Genomic DNA, 19,053 nt, shown 5'->3' with positions numbered 1-19,053 from the left:
ACAACGCTCATTAGAGCTACTCGGGGGCGGGTACATGTGGTCTCAAGTGCTAAACCGAGGCATGGAAAGTCAAACTCAGCACACCCAAAGTCTTAACACAGCAAGAAGCTGAAGCCAGAGTCAGAATCCGTTGGGAATGAAGCAAGAGCCATGGCTTTCACCCCAGAATTCGGCTAACCTTCCAGCCAACCTACAGACGTCAGAAAACTTTTTAGATTCCACCCAGAAGATGGGAAAGGAAGAAATTTCCTCATACTGGCTTTCGATATTCCTACTTTCCTAGTTCTTTACAGCTTCTCTAGATGTGATAGTAGACCATAAAAAATAATAGTTTCTAGGCCGGGAGATGGTGGCGCACACCTTTAATCCCTGCATTCGATCTCTGTGAGTTCGAGGTCAGCCTGGTCTACAAAAGCTAGTTCCAGGGCAGGCACCAAAGCTACACAGAAGAACCCTGTCTCGAAAAACAAAAAAAAAAAAAAAAAAAAAAAAAAAGTTACTGCCGGGTGATGGTGGTGCATGCCTTTAGTCCTAGTACACAGGAGGCAGAGACAGGAGGATCTCTAGTTCGAGCCCAGTCAGGTCTACAGAGTGAGTTCTGGGACAGCTAGGGCTACTCAGAGAAACCCTGTCTCAAAACAAAAGAGTTTAGGTAATTTCTCTCCTCCCAGGGAGAGAGGAGCAACAGTCTAAAGCAGAGGGATTCGGAAAACCACACAATACTCTTCTTAAGCAAACATTTTTTTAATGGGAAGGGAGACACCATGTGCGGTGATTAATTTCTGTCAACTTGACACAAACTGAAGCCATCTGGGAAGAGAGACTCTTAAATTGAAGAAGTGCCTCCACCAGACAGGTCATGACCTTGGGAGCATTTTCTTGATGAATCCAGCCCTACGTGGGTGGTGTCATCCCTAGACAGGTGGATCTGTGTGGTATAAAAAAGCAGGTTGGGCAAGCCCAGTGCAACACCAGCTGCCTGGGTCTGGTCCAGACTGGGGACAAACAGGAGGACCTTGGAAAATTGATTGCACCACTTTGCCCAGATGAAGTAAGGTCAGTCTTTTGCATGTCCCTCTTCCACAGAAACCAATCACTTTATGGATTTGGTAAAGCCTGCTGTTCTGATACTTCTGCCTCAAGTGCTATGCAGACCTGGGTATGACTTTATATGAGCTGGTCTCTGTCACTTTTCTGTTTTGTCTGGACTTAAGTATAATTTGTTTATTCTTCTAAGATCTCTGATTGTATTAATGGCTAGGTCAGCTATAATATCAGTTTAAGAGCAAAAAGGATATCCAGATCCTTACACAAAGCTACGGCCAGCTTGTTAGCTCATTATATATAAAGGTCTGAGGATATAAAAGTTCATAAACATTAAAGGTTTAAAAAGTAATTTAAGATAATACTAATAAACAGTAAAAACTATGACTACATGCTGTTTGGGTTACAAGCTCAGGACTTTCTGTGTTTTTGCTGGGGCTCAAAGGTATGAGTCTATTTTTACTGTTGTATAGATATCTGTTATTTGCTACTTCTATAGTATAGAATTTAATATGGAGGGGGTGCAGAAGACATCACCGCTCCTACTTGTTATAATTGTGGAAAACCTGGGCACATTCAAAGGGATTGCAAGAAATCCAAAAGCTCAGGACAAAAAAGTTTACCGGGCATATGTCCTCGGTGCAAAAGGGGAAAACATTGGAGTAGTGAGTGTAAATCAAAATATTATAAAAATGGCTCTCCTCTCACTAAAGAAGGAGAGGAAGAACCTAAAGAGCCAAAAAACTAGAACAGGGATGTTCTAATCACCTCGGGACGAGGGTATGCTTGTGTGTTTCCACAGAATGCTGACTCCCCCATTTGGATCCCAGATCGCCTCATCCGACCTGCTGTTGCAAAACAGAAGAAGGAAAAGACGGTGGCGGAAGCAGAAAAAGCAGCTCCAGCAGCAAATGAAGAAGTCTTCAAAGAGAAGAAACTAGAGCAGCTTTAAGTATAGTAAAAAAGGGGGGGCAAAAGCAATGGGCCATTTTTATGGGAAAGAAGAGATTTGCATAAAAGCAGTATGCTCTGCAAAGGCTCCTTGTGTCTCTGCTTAGAAAGAGAGAGATTTAAGGAAAAGAAGTCAAAGTCCAGAGAGGAACCACAGGAAGGACTTTGGTAAAAGTTTTCATGTTGTGTGGAAAGTAAGAGAAGGCAGGAGACTGGAATAGTGAAGAGAAGGGAAGGGAAAGAGGAGTTCGTCTAAAGTAAAACGTCTGGCTGGGCCAGAAGAGCAGAGGGTGACAGGAAAAGTCTGACCGAGGGTGTGTGGGAAGTTGTAGAAGGCCAGAGGGGGCGCGAACTGTATTTGCTTTGGTTTCTCATACCTGCAAATACTGAATTTGAAAAGAAACCGTAAAACGTGTTGGAAATTTGACTATGTTAGGTTAATTCTGGTTGGATTTCTTCATTTCAAAAAGAAGCTGGAAGCAAAAATAAATGTGCTGGAGGAAGTAGTGCTCGCTCTTGGTCAGGACATTGCTAATTTAAAAACAACTCTATCGACACGTTGTCATGGTAATTTTAAATCAATCTGTGTCACACCATTACCTTATAATACTTCACAGCCATGGGATAAAGTTAAGGCTCACCTACAGGGATTGTGGCAGGATAACGATATTACTCATGATTTAGCCTCATTACAAAAGGATATTTCTGCTATGAGTCAATCTCATTTACAATTAGGGGGACTGCAAGATTTGGCTTCACAATTGGAACGTGGACTTAAGAGCCTTAATCCCTTAAATTGGGTACAGTACTTTGTATTCATTGGAGTAATTATACTCTTGATAGTATTGGTCATCTTTTTATTCCCCTGTCTCTTAAAGTGCTTATTCTCTTCATTACAGGCAGTGGAACAGGAGGTGTTCGAGCTTCATTTTAAAAATAAAAAAGGGAGACCTGCCACGTCCACAGCAGTGACTGCCGTGTAGTGACAAAATGCCTCTGCGCTGGCTTTTGCCTGCTGAAGGATTGGGGTTAGAGCTTCTTGGAGCGAAGCCCCAGGTGGTCCCCCTGGCAATCAGCAGTCCAGAGAGGACCTGATGCCCTAGGCAAATCTCGTATCTGGAGATGGCCTTGAGAGCGAGCCCTCCTAACACCTTGCCTGATCTTTCTCTGTATTTCTTAACTTTCTTGTTTATAGCTGACCGCTTACCAAGAGATCAAAGTACGTCCTTGGCTCGGCTCCACTGTTCAATAAAGCAGTCCTTGAGGAACTGAAGTATGCCCCACGCCACATGAGCCTGGGAAACTTTATTATTTATGAAACAGAAGCGGCTAAGGTTAATATGTTACGAGGGAATCATCAAGGTGAATCAGATTTAGAGAAGAAAAGGAGAGTTAGAGAAAATTCCCCTTTATGAAAAGATTAGCTAGATCTCAGAAACCCTGGAGTCTTTATAATAAGAAGGAAAGAAAGGAAATTATTGATAACATGAGACTAGTTTTAATATATTGGTATAAGAACTATCATGAGAAAATGAGAAAACTATTAGGAGATATGGAACAAAGAATAAAAACTATATAGATGGAAAGCTAAACACAGGACCCTGAGAACTAGTCACCCACGGTAGAAAGTAAATAATGGTGTGAGACAGAATTCTAAAAGACAAAACAAAACTAAAAGTCCTTGCCAACATCTTGAGCACGGAAGGGGGAACACGTAGAAAGGAGCACGTAGAAGAAGCTCTATTTTGGTTATGCTTAATCTTGATTTATGTCTGGAACCCTGAGTGGGGTGATGTAATGCACCTGCCAAGTTCTTTGATCTGTTTTGTACAAAAACTGAAGCTTTGCAGAAGTAAAATCGCAGCAGATTTTCACTACACAGTGTGTCTGTCTGTCATTTCCCTTGCATCGTATCCTGGCTATCCTATCCTTCACCCTGTTCTCCCGTGGATAGTGGTCTCCGAGAGGGACGGTCCGTGGCAGGCAAGCCATTGGGAGCAAGCCTGTAATCATTCCTCCAAGGTCTCTGCTTTGGTTCCTGGCTTGAGTCATCCCTTGTCTTCCCTCCATAAAATGGACCATTACCTGTAAGTCATATAAGCCCTTTCTTCCCCAAGTTACAATAAGTCATAGTGTTTACTCCAGCAACAGAAACTTCTGATATTCTGGGTATTCAACAAGAGAGGCTCAGAAACCATTTTAAGATCTCTGCCCCAAACACTCTGGGAACCTGGAACAAATGCCCTAGACTTTGCTGGAACCTGAACAGCCGATTTCCTCTAGACTGTTGGAGGGAACTTGGCAACAAAGGCTATTCAGCAAGCGACAAACCTAGTCAAAGCCAGAGTTGGCAGGCTTTCAAGCCAAGTGCCCAGCATCAGGAAGGAGAGGCCAGTACCTGCCACTTGACTCATGAGGACAGGGCAGCACTGTGATAAGGACAGCAATCACCACCTGACCCCTGAAGACTGACCAGAAGTTCGCCCACACCTGTGATTCTTCCCAGAAGGACGGACAACTGACAGGATCAGTTTTCATGGCCCAACCTTGCAGTTGACTGTCTACAGGTGTGCCTGGCATCAGAGGGCCTAGGAAGGGGCACAGAATCCTGGCTGACAACAGCAACAGTCAAGAGATTACATTCAGTGGGTGCCTCACCCAGCCCCCTCCCCTACATTTATCCCTTTATTCAATACCCAGGATCAACTTGCAGGCCAGTGTTTTTTGTTCTCATTCTTTTTTTTCCCCCTCTTCCTTTCTAACTTTTGACAGGCTTTCTCAAAGAACACAGGCTGGCCTGTTTGGTGGGGTCTCTGAGTCTCCTGAGAGCGGAGGCTATTTAAGGTTACATGATGACATCTCTTTTCATGCCTTCTTTAGCCTCAACAGCATCCTCTCCCCTCTTGTACCCACTGCTCACTCATTCTATTTTCCCTCCTCTATCTTTAATTGCCCAGTACTAATCAATTACTGGTTGTTGTGGACATTAAGCATGGTGTAGCTGCTGGTCTCTAACTCTCACCAGCTGTCATCATCTGCAGAAGACCTGCACAAGATTGGGTCCACTGTTATTCTACAATGGAGGGGGGCAAAGGCTCCTGCTGGTGGCCCCTCCCGGAGTATGGGCAGTTCACGGTTGCTGGGGTGGAAAGGCTCAAGAAGTCTACCCCTCTCTGAAGACACACAGGCAGTGAACAATTGCTGAGAGGGAGAGATTTTCCTCAAGATGCAGTCTTTTGTAAGTTTCCCATGCTCCTGTTGAAACCCCTCACTCATGTTCCCATAAGTAACCCCGGTAAATTCACTGGTTATCACACTAGATGAGTATATGATTGTTTTTGTTGTTGTTGGTTCCTTCTCCAGCTTAATAGACATCTGTTCACACAGTACTTGTTGCCCGAGCCTGCGGCATCCTGGAACCAAAGACGGCTTTGTGATGAGCACTCACACTCTTGGAAGCTTGCTGTTTGAGTGTGGAGACTCCACCTAGACAACCCTTCCAAATGTGGCACAGGGTGGCATGGCTTCCAGTGTACATGCTGGGGGTAAAAAATAGACCACTGAATCTGCTGGGTCTGAGGAGGGGCGGGGTGGATCTCAAGGTATGGAGTGCCATGCCTCCTTGACAGATGGGGTGCACTTGTGTATGGAGACAGGATGGATGAGAGAATACTACAATCCCTCCAAGTAGCATGTATGGGACAAGGCGTCAAGCAAACTAGCTTAGCCCCTTATCTAGACAATAAGACATACAACTAAGGTCTTCCAGAAAACCAACTAAGGTTGACCTGTGTTCAAAATTGCCATCAAATGGGAGGAATTACAAGAAAAAGGCATGTAGATGACAGCCACACTCACCTCTGAACTGGCCAGAAAGGGGGTAGTGAGAGACGATGAGAGGGAGGTGCTGATCTGGCATTTCTTATGGTGACAGAGGGAAGAGGTAGAGTACAAATTAGGTCTGTGTTAGATAGCTGCCTTAGTATTCTATTGCTGTGAAGAGACACCATGACTACGGTAACTCCTATAAAGGAGAGCGTTTCATTGGGGCTGGCTTACAGTTTCAGAGGTTGAGTCCATTGTCACAATGGCTGGGAGACCATTGCACCACACAGGCAGACATGGTGCTAGAGAAGAAGCTGAGAGCTCTACATCAGAACCACAAGCAGCAGGAAGAGAGAGAGCTGCTAATCCCAATGACACAGTTCCTCCAACAAGGCCACACTCACTCCAATAAGGGCACATCTCCGAATCCCTCCCATATGGTACCACTCCCTTGATGACTAAGGAGCCTATGGGGGCCATTCTTATTCAAACCACCGCATTCCACTCCCTGACCCCCATAGGCTCGTAGATATATCATAATGGGAAAAAATGCACTCAGTCCAACTTCAAAAGTCCCCATAGTCTACCAGTCTCAATAATGTTTAACAGTTCAAAATCTCTTGAGACTCATGGCCATCTCCTAACTGTAACCCCTTGTAAAATCAAAATCAAAAGGCAGATCACATATTTTCAACATATAATAACACAGAATACACATTACTGTTAAGTTGGGGGTGTAGACCCCAGCCCCTCGCATCCATCCCAGCCCCCAAGCCTGAGAGTTCTATTGGTCTGGACTCCAAATCCCAGCATGCCAGGGGTCAGGACCACTCCCACAGGGTATTTAAGTGAGCTCCCCAAAGAGGAACACATTAGTGGCCTCCCAAGAGCGCAAGAATCCCATTAAACCTGGAATATTTCTTAATTTGGCTTGTTGTGATTTGGCTTGATTGGGATTTTTGCATCAGCAGAGAGCTCACATTAGGAAAAATTCCTAACAATTACCATTCCAAAAGGGAGGAAAGGGAGCAAAGGAGATATTAGACCAAAGTAAGACAGAAAAGCAACAATGAAAACTCCAAATTCTACATTTCTGTGCTTTATGTTAAAGAGCTCTTCAGATCTCCAACTCCATTCAGCTTTGTTGACTGCAGCACACTTCTTTTTCATGGGCTGATTCCACTCCCTGTTAGCAGCTCTCCTCAGCAGGTATCCAACAACTCTGGCATCTCTATCATCTTGGGGTCTCCATGGCAATCCAGGCTTCACCTTCACAGCTTCACACAATGGCTTGTCTGGGCCTCCATGTAGGGACATCCTAACACGTCTGACCTCACTCACTGTGTTTTCTCAGTCATGGGGGGAGGGGAGATTCCATAACCCCTTTCTTGTATCCTTGATCTTAAAGCCAGAACCAGGAGGCCGAAGCTGCCAGGTACTGTTACTTTCTAGGGCTGGACCATGGCCCCTCCTTCAATTGCATCTGCATCTGCTTTCCTTTTCTCTGTTCAATGATTAAGCTTTTCTTTAGCTCCTTTCCAGAAGTTGGAAGTTTAGCTGGGTGGGGACTTGCCCTGATGCCATCACTCCCTTTATTCCATTTAACACCAGGCTTTTCTTTAAATATTTTGTCTACTTGAGCACTGGACTTAGCTCCATTATACTTCCTAGTATTCCTTTTCTCCTCAAATTGTACAATTTGTATTCTTCCTTGTTAAGCTTGCTCTTTTTCATTATAGATTGGCATAGGTGTGACCACTGATAACCACACAACAGTCAATACTAGGCTATCTTGAAATCTTTGCCAATGCCATTAATCTAAAAACTCTTCAGTTTAGTCTCAGGACAAGGGCAAAAAAGTAGCCACATTCCCTGCCAAAATATCACAAGAATGATCTCTTGGCTACTTCCTCATTTTCTTTCCCTCTGAAACTTCTTGGGCTGGACCCCTGCAGTTCAAATCTCCCCCAGCACTGTCTTTCATGCTTCAACTAGGATGACCCATTAAGCTCCCCTTAACATACTCACCCGCTTTCCTAATCTGAAGGCTCAAATCTGCCAACATGCAGCAGGACCAGGCCTGTCACAATACCCAGTTATCTGGTGCCAACTTCTCTTAGTCCCCACAGAGCCCCTCATGGGATCCCAAAACTTGGAACACTGAGGCAGAAGTGATAGAAGATATCTAGCCAACCAGTCCAGCCTTTAATACAGAAAGGAAAATTCACAGTACACTACCTTAGTAATGGTCCAAAACAAGAAACTGTGCTAATCAGGGAATAGTCTTCAACTGTTTGAATTGGGAATGGCTTTTTCACTGTGTGTGTGTGCACATGTGTGGCACGTGCTGTTTCCAATACTGCTTCCTGAGTGTAAATACAATGTGGTCAGCCACTTTCATGCTCCTACTGCCATGCCTTCCCTGGCATGGCGGATTGTCCCTTTAGAACTGAAAGCCAAAATAAACCCTTTCTCCCCCAAGTTGTTTTTAGCCAGGGCATTTTTTATCATGATAACAGAAAAGAAACTAATACAGGAAACAGTACCAAGTGGAGTCATTGCTGTAGTAAACCTGACCACATGCCCTTTGGACTTTTGTTTTGTGGAATGTTACAGTTTTAAAACTCTAGGCTGGAAAGGCATTGAATGCTGGAAACAGAATGTAGTAAGTCATTCTCATGGAGGCCGGAAGAAAGCAATGCTGAGAGAACAAGGCAATGGAGCCTTGTGCATGATGCTCCTTAGGAAACAAGGACTCTGTTAGGACCTGGACTAGGGCACAGTGTGGTGTTTAAGACACGAACTAGGACACAGTGTGGTGTTTAGGACCCGGACTAGGGCACAGTGTGGTGTTTAGAACATGAACTAGGGGCCAATAGTGTGGTATTTTGGCTCAGAACCTGGCTTCATTCTGCTCCTTTCCTAAGCATTTGAGTAAGCCTGACTCTAAAACAGACTGAAGCTTCACTATAATACAACACTGGACCGGCTGCATGGTTAGTACTAACTACTCTGATGCAGGCCTACGATAAAACCAAGTGGGGCAGGATGAAAGAAAGGTGCAGTCCAAAGAGGGAAAGAGCAGGAAGAAGCTAACCCTGCCTCTAAGGCATGTCCTGGAAAAGAGGTAACTGCTAAGAGAAGCCTCTGGTTCTGCACAGTAACAAAAGGAAAGGAGTCCTGAGGACAAACCCACAAGGAGGGTCCCAACCCTGGAAAGCAGGGCCCAGGTATGGTCTCCACTCCATTCGGAGCAAGTTTTCACAGCTGCAGCACACTGAAGTTTTGAACAGTGGTCCAAGGGGCTTGTGGTCCATCCTGAACTAGAAGCAGAAATAGGTAATATGGTCCACATCATACTGGATTTAGATGCATAAATGATGCAATACTGAGGAGGTCATAGATTCTTTCCCATGAGTTTCAGAAGGCACCTGAGTCCAAGCTGTGTGTGTGTGTGTGTGTGTGTGTGTGTGTGTGTGTGTGTATGGTATGTGTGTGCTATGTGTGTGTGTGTGTGTGTGTGTGTGTGTGTGTGTGTATGTGTGGCAGGTTGGGAGTCCCTACAAAGCCACTGTGCTGAAGTTGTGAAGATAAAGCCTGGGTTACGATGGAGACCCTTAAGATGTTTGAGATGCCATCACGGAGGGACATCTGCCAAGGAGGGCTGGCTGCCAACAGAGTGGACTCAGCCCAAGAGAAATGTATGTGGCAGGCAGCAAAGCTGAAAGGGCAGAGTTGGGCCTTGGAAACTGAAATTCCAGGTACCAGAAGTAGTGCTAAAGGATTTGTTATTTGCTCTGTTGGATTTTTGTCGTGTTTTGGTCTGACCATTCTTCACTATGTCCCATTTCTCCCTTTCGGAGTAGGAATGTTTACTCAGTCCTATTGTATGTTGGAAGTATGTAATCTGTTTTTTGTAGTTCAGACATTTGAACATAGTTCTTGAGTCTCAGAAGAGACTGGACTTTTTAGAGCAGCGTTGATATTCTTAGATTATGAGAACTCTCGAAGTTGGACTAAATGCATTTTGCATCATGAGATGGCTATGAGCCAATGGGGACCAAGGACAGAATGCTATAATTTGAATATGAATGGCTACATAAACCCAAGGGTTTAACACTTGGTCTTCAGATGGTGGAGCTGTCTAGGAAAGTTATGGAACCTTCAGGATACATCACAAGGGGCAGGCCTAGGGGTTTTTATAGGCTGCGCGTACTTGCTCTTTTCTCCCTGCTTTCTGAGCGCAGAAGCCATGTGATCAGCTTGTTTTGTTCTCTTGATACCATGCTTTCTCTGCCTGTTGCCATGTCTTCCCTGCCAAGATGGGCTCTATCCTTCTGGGTCTTTAGTTCAAAATAAACTTCTCTCTCTGTGTTTTCCTAGAGGGCCACCCAGGAGCACTGGAATCCATTAAACCTGGGCTTCTTTTAACTTGGTCTCATTTGGTTTGATTTGGACTATTGCATTGGTGGAGAGGCTTATTGGGCTAGAAAAGCTTTACAATAATGTACAATCTGACATACAGGACATCTGAGAGAAGACCTCCAGGGGACGCAACCCACACGTTGAGAACCACTGCTCTAATGCCATGAAGGAACACCTCAGCAGGTCATTTGAATTTGCCAGTGAGAATGAGGGCAAGCAGGCAAAGGGCAAAAGCTTCTTTCCACATCTTTCCTATAGGCTGCCACCAGAAGATTGAGAGTGGATCTTCCCACCTCAAATGATCCAATCAAAAACAAAACAAAAACCCCTCACAGGTGCCAGCTGCTTGGGCTTTAAGTTAATTCCTGACATAGTCAAGTTGATATAAAAGTGTAATTCAGTGAAGAGAATACTGAAGAAATGAAAGCCTCAGCAAAGCAAATAAAAAGTTCTGTATGCTGCGGGTCAATGGTCTTGTACCCCGCAAAGATTTGTCTCTTGTACTTGTTTAGTAAAAATGCTGATTGGCCAGTAGCCAGGCAGGGAGTCAGTTCTCTCCACCATTTGGGTGCCACAGATTGAACTTGGGTAATCAAAACTGACAGCATTCCTCTTTACTCACGGGGTCATCTCACCAACCCTCTCCTACTGTTTGTGCGTCATTGCTTTGTGCTGCAGGCTAGCTGGACTTCAAGTTTTCAGATTCCCTTTCTCTGTCTCCCATCTTCAAGTAGGCATGTTGAGATTACACATGTGAGCTATCACAGCTAGCTTTCTATGAGGGTCTCTAGAACAGAACTCAGGTTATTAGGTTTGCATGGTAAGTGCTTTTCCTCACTGAGCCATCTCCCTGTAACCATGAAATTAGTTCTAAGAGGGAAGAATTAAAATTCACCTTAGGGTCTTGGGAAAACAGGATAAGACAAACCTCCAATCAGTGGGTGGAAAGTAAGTGATTGACTAGGGCACTGACTGCAAGGTGGCTGCAAGGGTTAGTTTTTAATTGTCAATTTACCAAAATCCAGAATCATCTGAGAAGAAAATTTCAATGGAGGAATTAAGTAGATCGGGCTGGCCTGTGGGCATGAATGGGGAATACTGTCTTGATTATTAACTGACCCATTCCCTGGATACAGCCCTGACCTATATACAAGTAGAGAGGCTAGTAGACCTGTAAGCAGGCAGGCAACATGGATACTTGTAGGGTAAAGGGGCCAGCCAAAGAAACACACCCTGACCCTGAAACCAGAGCCAGCCAAAGAAACACACCCTGACCCTGAAACCAGAGAGAAAAAAACACACTTTGACCCTGAAATCAGTGAAAGAAACACACTTTAGCCGTGAAACACACTCTACTCCTGACCAACTCATCATAAAAACCTGAGCAGGATTTATCCCAGGCTTTTTCAGACCCAGGCCAGCTGGCCTTGGTGAGATCCCAATAGAACATCCCCATTGTCTCAGTGTGTGGGTGCACCCCTCAGGGTCCTGAGTTCCTTGCTCATGCTCTCTCTCCTTCTGCTCCTGATTCTGTCCAGTGCTCCAATGTGGGTCTCTGTCTCCTTTCATCGCCTGATGAAGGTTAATATTCAGGAAGATGGACTACTGAGAACTCAAGAACAATGGCAATGGGTTTTTGATCCTACTGCACATACTGGCTTTGTGGGAGCCTAGGAAGTTTGGATGTTCACCTTACTAGACCTGGATGGAGGTGGGTGGTCCTTGGACTTCCCACAGGGCAGGGAACCCTGATTGCTCTTTGGGCTGACGTGGGAGGGGGACTTGATTGGGAGAGGGGGAGGGAAAGGGGAGGCAGTGGCGGGGAAGAGACAGAAATCTTTAATAAATAAATAAATTAATAAAAAAAAAACCTGAGCAGGAAAACCAACCCATAACTGAGCATGAAACCAACCCATTCCTAAGCACAAAATCTAGCCAAATCTCTGAGCTTGTTCCAAACTCAGGGATTGAAATCCAGCCAATTCCCACCCTGAAAAGCTTCACCCTGGAAAAACTCTGCCCCTAAGAAGTTATATATAAACCCTATACCTGTTCAGCTGGGAGCTGCCTTTTTCCACCCTGGCCGAGGCAGCCACACTCCTGGATGCTTACCTCCCAATAAATCTCTTGAATGAATTTTGGGTGAAGACCTTTCCCGGGAGTGGAGCAGGGCAGAGAAGTAACAACTTTTGCTGGAGCAGGAGCAAACTGCTACGTTTCTGCTGGGGTTTCTCCCGTTGCAGAGAGGAGCAGAGCACTCAGAGAAGCAGCTGACATGGATCTCTGCAGGGAAACTCTTAGCAGAGCGGAGCAGAGGTGAGCTATAATGGCTCTCTCTGAGAGGAGCAGGATTGCTACATTCCTGAGGGGAAACCATCCCCACCCAGAACAGGGCTATAGGAATAGCCTGGCTTCTGACAGCCAGGATACCTTTCCCTTCCGAGCCGTAACACAGTATTTTTGTTTCTGTTCCTGATTGTGGATGTGCTGTGAACAGCTATTTCAAACTCCTGCCCTAAGACTTCTCTGCAAGGACAGGACTTTTTATGTAACCTGGAATTGTAAGTCAAAGAGACATTACTCCCCTGTCATCTTTTTTCAGGATATTTTTATCATTGCAACAGAAATGAAACTAGGACACAGCTCAGCAGGAAAAGGCACTTGCCTGCAGGGTTGACCACCTAAATTTAATACTTAGGATTGACATGGTGGAAGGAGAACAGACTACAAGTGTGTACTCTGGCCTCATTGTGCACACTGCACAGGCACATGCACACATGCAAAATAAACACAATATTAAATAGAAGGGGCACAGAAATGAACAAAACTGAAATGGAAAAAGATATGAAGAATCCATGAAATGACAGAATCAACAAATCTAACCCAAACTAACCAACACACAGACAGAAGCCCTAATTCAACAAAACAGAGATAAAATGGGAACCATTACAAGATAACAAGGAAAGTCCCAAAAGAAAATGGACAAATTTCTAGAAGTATATAACCGGTCAGTTACATGAAGAGGAGATAAGTAATTTAAACAACTGTGTAACAAGCATCAATACTGAAGCAGTAAAAATAATTAAAAAACAATAAAAATCTCCCAACTAAAAAGAGTCCTGCAGCGATTTGAAGAATGGCCCTTATACATCTGAATGCTTGGTCACCATGGAGTGGACTCTTTGAAAGGATTAAAAGGATGAAGTGTGTAATTGTTGGAGTAGGTGTGGTCTTGTTGGCAGAAGAATGTCACTAGGGAGTGGGCTTTGAGGTTTCAAAAGCCCATGCCAGGCCTAGGCGCGCTCTGCCTCTCTCTGCCTCTCTCTGTCTCTCTCTGCCTCTCTCTCCTTGTGAATCAGGATGTAGCACTCTCAGCTACTGTTCCAGCATCTGCCAGCATGCCACCATCCTCTCTGCCATTATGGTAATGAACTAAGTCTCTGAAACCATAAGTAAGGTCCCAATTAAGTGCTTTATTTTGTAAGTGTTGCCTTGGTCATAGTGTCTTTTCACAGCAAGAGAACAGTGACTGAGACAAGCCCAAACCCAGATCCCAGATAGATTCACGGCAGAATTCTACCAAACCTTTAGGAAAAACACCAACATTTCTCGAAGTAGTCCATAAAATAACAGTTTAAAAATAAAACCAATTTACCCTCCTAGTAACACCAGACAAAGACACTACAAAGAAAATTATAGACCTATCTCCCAATGTAAAAACTCTCAGTACATGCCGGGCGATGGTGGCGCACGCCTTTAATCCCAGCACTTGGGAGGCAGAGGCAGGTGGATCTCTGTGAGTTCGAGACCACCCTGGTCTACAAGAGCTAGTTCCAGGACAGGCTCCAAAACCACAGAGAAACCCTGTCTCGAAAAATGAAAAAAAAAAAAATTCTCAGTACAACACTTGCAAGCCAGGCTGCAGAGATGGCTTGGAGGTTAAGAACATTTATTGTTCTTCTAGAGACCTGGATTTGATTCCTAGCACCAACGTGGCTGCTCACATCCATCTGCAACTCTGGTTCCAGGGGATCCTCCACCCTCTTCTGGCCTTCTTGAGCAACAGGCATGCACTGGCTTACATGCAGGCAGGGCACTCATGCACATAAGAATAAGCCTTTTTATTAATGCACAAAAGAGTTTTGACAAGATATCAATGTTTGTTCCAGCACAATTCACAATAGCTAAGATACAGAGCTAACGTAGGAGTTCAACAGCTGCAGAATAAAGAAAATGTGTTTTATATAGACAATGAATTTTTTTTTGTTTAACTATAAAGAATGCAGTTAGGCTGTCTACAGGAAAATGAATACAAACGAGATATTCATCTGAAGGGAATTAAACCAGTCTCAAAGAGAAAAATACCTGTCTCCTCTCATTTGTGGTTCCCAGATTTTATATAGGTACTTAAAATTACATATGTATACATGGAATGAAAGTAGAGGCCAAACATTCTAGAGAAACAAAGGGAATAACAGGACAGAGAGAAAGAAAGGTAAGAGGGCAAATGGTGAGGCAGAATATGCTCTGTGTTCATTATATACTTATGTAATTTGCCTATGCAAGGAAGTACCATATACAATGGATACATACAATAAAAATGTTTAAAAAGCAGAAGGGAGCTGATTATTCTGGAACATTTAAAGGTATTTAATGGGGGAGGATACTAATTATTAAACTAGACAGCTTTGTAAGTTGCCATAGAGTTGGCATTTTACTTTGAGTGAAATGAAAAACCATTAAGGCTTTTAAGCAGGAGAGTGACATGATTTGGTATATTTTTTAAAAAGTCACAAGGATGCTGGGGAGACAGTTTAGTCTGTAAAGCTTGCCACTTACTTGCTGTACAAGCAGGAGGCCTTGAATTCCACCCATAGTAGCAACTGAGGCAACAACGGTTTGAAATCCCAGGGCTGGCCAGACAGACAGACACAGAACCTTGGGCTCCCAGGTCCACCAGTTTAGGCTAATCTGTGATCTCTAGGGCCCTAGTGCGCTCGCACGTGCACACAATCATGGGGAGGAGAGCAGGACTATTTTAAAATACTGTACCGAGATATAAAGTTAGCAGACCTTTGCAAACAAGAGATAACTGACTTGGGCAAGAGGTGGAGCTATAGTGGACATAATCGAGATACCATTTGATATTCTTGGGTCCCTGCCCTAGCCACGCCCACTCCCATAACCTCTGACCCGCCCATCGCCATCTTGGGACCTCTCTCTCTCTCTTTCTGCTTCCTTAGCGTGCGCACTCGTTTTCTCTCTCTCTCTTTCTTCTTTTATCTCTCCTCTCTCCTTTTATCTCTTTTCTCTGTTTTTCTTTCTCCCCCTTCCTTAATAAATACTTATGGCTATTTCCTGTGTTTACGTGTCTGTTACCTGCCTGCCGCCACCGTGGGCCAAGGAAGCGTGCCCTCCTGTAGCCGCCCTCATGGCGGGCTCCCTCCGCCAGCCGCCCGGGGATCCTTTGTAGCCGCTTTCCCATGGCGGTCACCGCCAGCCCGCCCGGGAACCGTTTGTAGCAGCTCTCTAATCGTTTTTTAAGAATAACATTGGTGCCACGTGACTCCCGAACCGGGTTCTTTTCCACTTCGCCGGCCTACGACCCACGTGTTCCCTGGATGCAGCTCCTCCAAACAACAGATCAACTAATCGTGAGTGTCCCCATCTCGGCCAGCTTAACCATCTCTTCTAACTCAAGGGTTTGACTGTTGAGCTCCCGGCAACCCTTCACGGTTTTTAGGGATGGGGGAACCTCCAACCGCGGGCCTTCAGGGCCTTGGTTTCCTTCGCTGGCATTCAATTCGGCTTGTCTCCTGTGTTAAGCCTCAGCTCACCCGCGCCTGGAGGCCCGGGGTCTCCAGTTCTCTCTTTTTCTTTTTTTCCTTGCTTTTCTCTTCCTTCCTTCTTTTCGTCGTAACTGCTGCTACGGTGCAGCACGCTGCTACGGTGCAGCACGCCGCTTGGTGCGGCCTGACCTTGGCTGAATCCCTCCTGCCTGGGAGTCGCTCTCCCGTCGGAGGCTCGAGTCGATTCAGCCAGGTTATAACACCCCCCCCTATGGAATCGGACTCCTTTCCATAGGGCAGCGGATGTTCGTGCCCTGCATCTCGCCTTAACGGGGAGCCGTTCTCGTTGTAGGCTTGAGGTGCCACGGTTTTTGCGGGTGTTTGCACGGCCTTGACCACGGGAGCCAATCCATCCAGACCTATCACTCAGGCCTCATTTTTTAATACCTCACATTTATCAGTTTTTGTCCAAAATGGCCCCATTAAACTATACACGGCCGTTTTTCGGTTCCAGCCTTTTGCCCCTCCACTCTGCGGCTTTTGTTGTGGCTTGGCGGGCTTTACAACTGAGCAGACTACACATGGCGGTCGCCATCTTGGCTGGAGGCCAGATGGGTCAGGTGACCTTTTCGCCACCATCTTGGCTGAGAGCCAGGTCATGTGACCACACTCTCCCGGTTTTACCCTGCCTTCTCACCAGGTTTTCACCAAACTCCTTATGCTAACTCTGTTAAATGTGTTTTGAGCAATGGTCAAATGCCTTTGATAGGGCCCATCAGAGGCATCCACGTTGCCCAATTCTTGTTCACTCTCTCTATGTATAATTGTTTATTACATCTTATTTCAGACTACAAAACATGAGTCTTGTATTTTAAACTGGTATGTACCTTTAAGTCTCTTAAGCTGTTCTTTACCATTGTCAGTTTTGCCGCTAACCTTATATTTCAAGCAGTTTTTCCCTCTATCTTTTTACAAATGTAAATCTTACCTGTTAAGAGCCAATTTGGTCAAGCTCAGACCCAACTTTCCAAACAAATTCTATACTATAGTTATACCTGATAAACAGCCCTCAACTGCTCAGAGATCTGGGGAATGTGATATTTAAGTGTTTGATTATTAAAATAAAAAACTTTTCACAACAAAAAGAGACAGGTTGGCTCCTAGCAGCAGCTTTCTGCTCCCTCCAAAGAAGACAGTCACGCGCAGAACAACGTCCTTCTGCATCTCGCTTCGACTGCAGAGCGCTGACCATTGGGAAAACCTGCCTTTCATCTAAACTAAAGATCTCTAGACGTGGACGGAATCACCGGAATCGACAGCCTAGCTGCTCAGGTCAAGGTAGGCCTGTCTTCCTACAGATTTCTTAGCCCACAGGATCTTCTGGAGCCTGGCAGGCCCTGCGCTAAACAGCAAAGCTCAAGTGCAACCTTCAGCGACCATGGAGGACCCAAAAAAGAGTAGCTCTGGGTGCCAACCAAGTAAGTTCTCTGTCATTTTTTAATCAGTTACTCAAGTAAAATCTTATCCTTCTCAAAGATCTCTGACAGTCTGACAGCTGAGAGGTTTCGCCAGGTTGAGGTTTTACAAGGTGACCTCACCAAATTTCAAACCAAATTTATCTCTTATGCTACAGTCATTATATGTCTAAAACTTCTGTTTTCACAAACCCAAGGAGTTCTCATGAGTTCCAGGGAGCCAAATCAAGAAATCCATCTTAAACAGGTCAGATACCCCCTCAATTCCCTGGTCCTAAAATTTTTTCCTTTTAACCTTAATTTGACTTTGTTCTTTGTTCTGCCAATAACTTAGGGACTCCAGACATTCCCATGCCACAGACATCGGTCAGAAGCAAAGAGACCAGCTATGCCAGGATGTTCCCAGCACCCCAGCCTTCTCTCGCACCCCTCCCCAAGACGACGCCCACAATCAGCCGGAAGCAGTCTTGAGAATTCGCCGCCCCAATTCCTTCAAACTGAAGTGTCTAATTTGCTTTTTATCAAAAGCAAGATGTGGGAATGATATTCTTGGGTCCCTGCCCTAGCCACGCCCACTCCCATAACCTCTGACCCGCCCATCGCCATCTTGGGACCTCTCTCTCTCTCTTTCTGCTTCCTTAGCGTGCGCACTCGTTTTCTCTCTCTCTCTCTTCTTTTATCTCTCCTCTCTCCTTTTATCTCTTTTCTCTGTCTTTCTTTCTCCCCCTTCCTTAATAAATACTTATGGCTATTTCCTGTGTTTACGTGTCTGTTACCTGCCACCACCGTGGGCTAAGGAAGCGTGCCCTCCTGTAGCCGCTTTCCCATGGCGGGCTCCGCCAGCCCGCCCGGGGGATCGTTTGTAGCCGCCCTCATGGCGGGCTCCCTCCGCCAGCCCGCCTGGGGACCGTTTGTAGCCGCTCTCTAATCGTTTTTTAAGAATAACACCATTCATTGGTAAAGATCTGGATAACCTATGCAGGAAGCAAAGCTAAGCGAAGAGGCTTTGCTAAACAACTAGTTTTTCTGTGGTAAACGAACCTGGAGGAAAGAACAACCAACGAAGAAGCTCTACTCCGAACTATAATAACGGCTTTTATTAATTGCAATGCTCACTATGTGCAACTGTGCTGGGAAATTTACAGAAAATAATTCAATTAAAAAATCCCAACACCGCCAATGAACGCTTTGCCTTAGTTTTCTCGAAAGCGGGTTCTGAAGTGGGGTAGGGGGTGGGGTCGTCTCACCGCTAAGGAGTGCTGGAAGTCGAATCTCAAGTCGATCTCCGCGGCAGCTTCTCTATAAGGGACCACGTCTCTTTTCTACGAAATCGAGACTATTTGTAATCAGTTTGTACTGTGCGATCATATCCCTATGCAAGGCGCCTTATGTACTTCGGCACCGAGCAATCGCCTTGGCGATCGAGCGTCCCGGGCGCACACCACGTAGTTTCTAGACTGGTAACCAAGTTAAGCCCTCTCGCAAGCCATTGGTCAGAACTGGGAAGGAGCCCCGCGATTGGTGGACGCTCGGTTTCCTCGCGG

At 45.3% G+C, this 19,053-nt stretch overlaps 1 protein-coding gene and 2 long non-coding RNA genes across 3 annotated transcripts in view; 2 read left to right on the top strand and 1 right to left on the bottom strand.

Moving 5' to 3' along the window:
• Window positions 1–3,080, top strand: LOC126504278 (uncharacterized). Its single transcript, XR_007592545.1, has 2 exons — window positions 1–2,795; window positions 2,895–3,080. It is a non-coding gene; the product is annotated as an uncharacterized lncRNA (long non-coding RNA).
• The window catches only part of Tbccd1 (TBCC domain containing 1), a 50,598-nt gene extending 31,627 nt beyond the window's left edge, over window positions 1–18,971 (bottom strand). The window contains exon 1 of the mRNA XM_050146499.1: window positions 18,757–18,971. The gene's annotated coding sequence lies outside the window, so the exon portion shown is untranslated. The remainder of the gene's footprint in view (window positions 1–18,756) is intronic.
• On the top strand, window positions 15,393–18,263 carry LOC126504280 (uncharacterized). The gene is made up of 2 exons (XR_007592550.1): window positions 15,393–15,899; window positions 17,844–18,263. It is a non-coding gene; the product is annotated as an uncharacterized lncRNA (long non-coding RNA).
• Window positions 18,972–19,053: the final 82 nt, after the last annotated feature.

The sequence above is a fragment of the Alexandromys fortis genome, unplaced genomic scaffold (assembly GCF_014885135.2).
Source record: "Alexandromys fortis isolate MF-2015 unplaced genomic scaffold, M_Fortis_MF-2015_v1.1 scaffold_56, whole genome shotgun sequence".
Classification (NCBI taxonomy): Eukaryota; Metazoa; Chordata; class Mammalia; order Rodentia; family Cricetidae; genus Alexandromys; species Alexandromys fortis.
The sequence above is the reverse complement of the archived record's forward strand: the minus strand, read 5'-3'. Positions and strand labels throughout refer to the sequence as shown.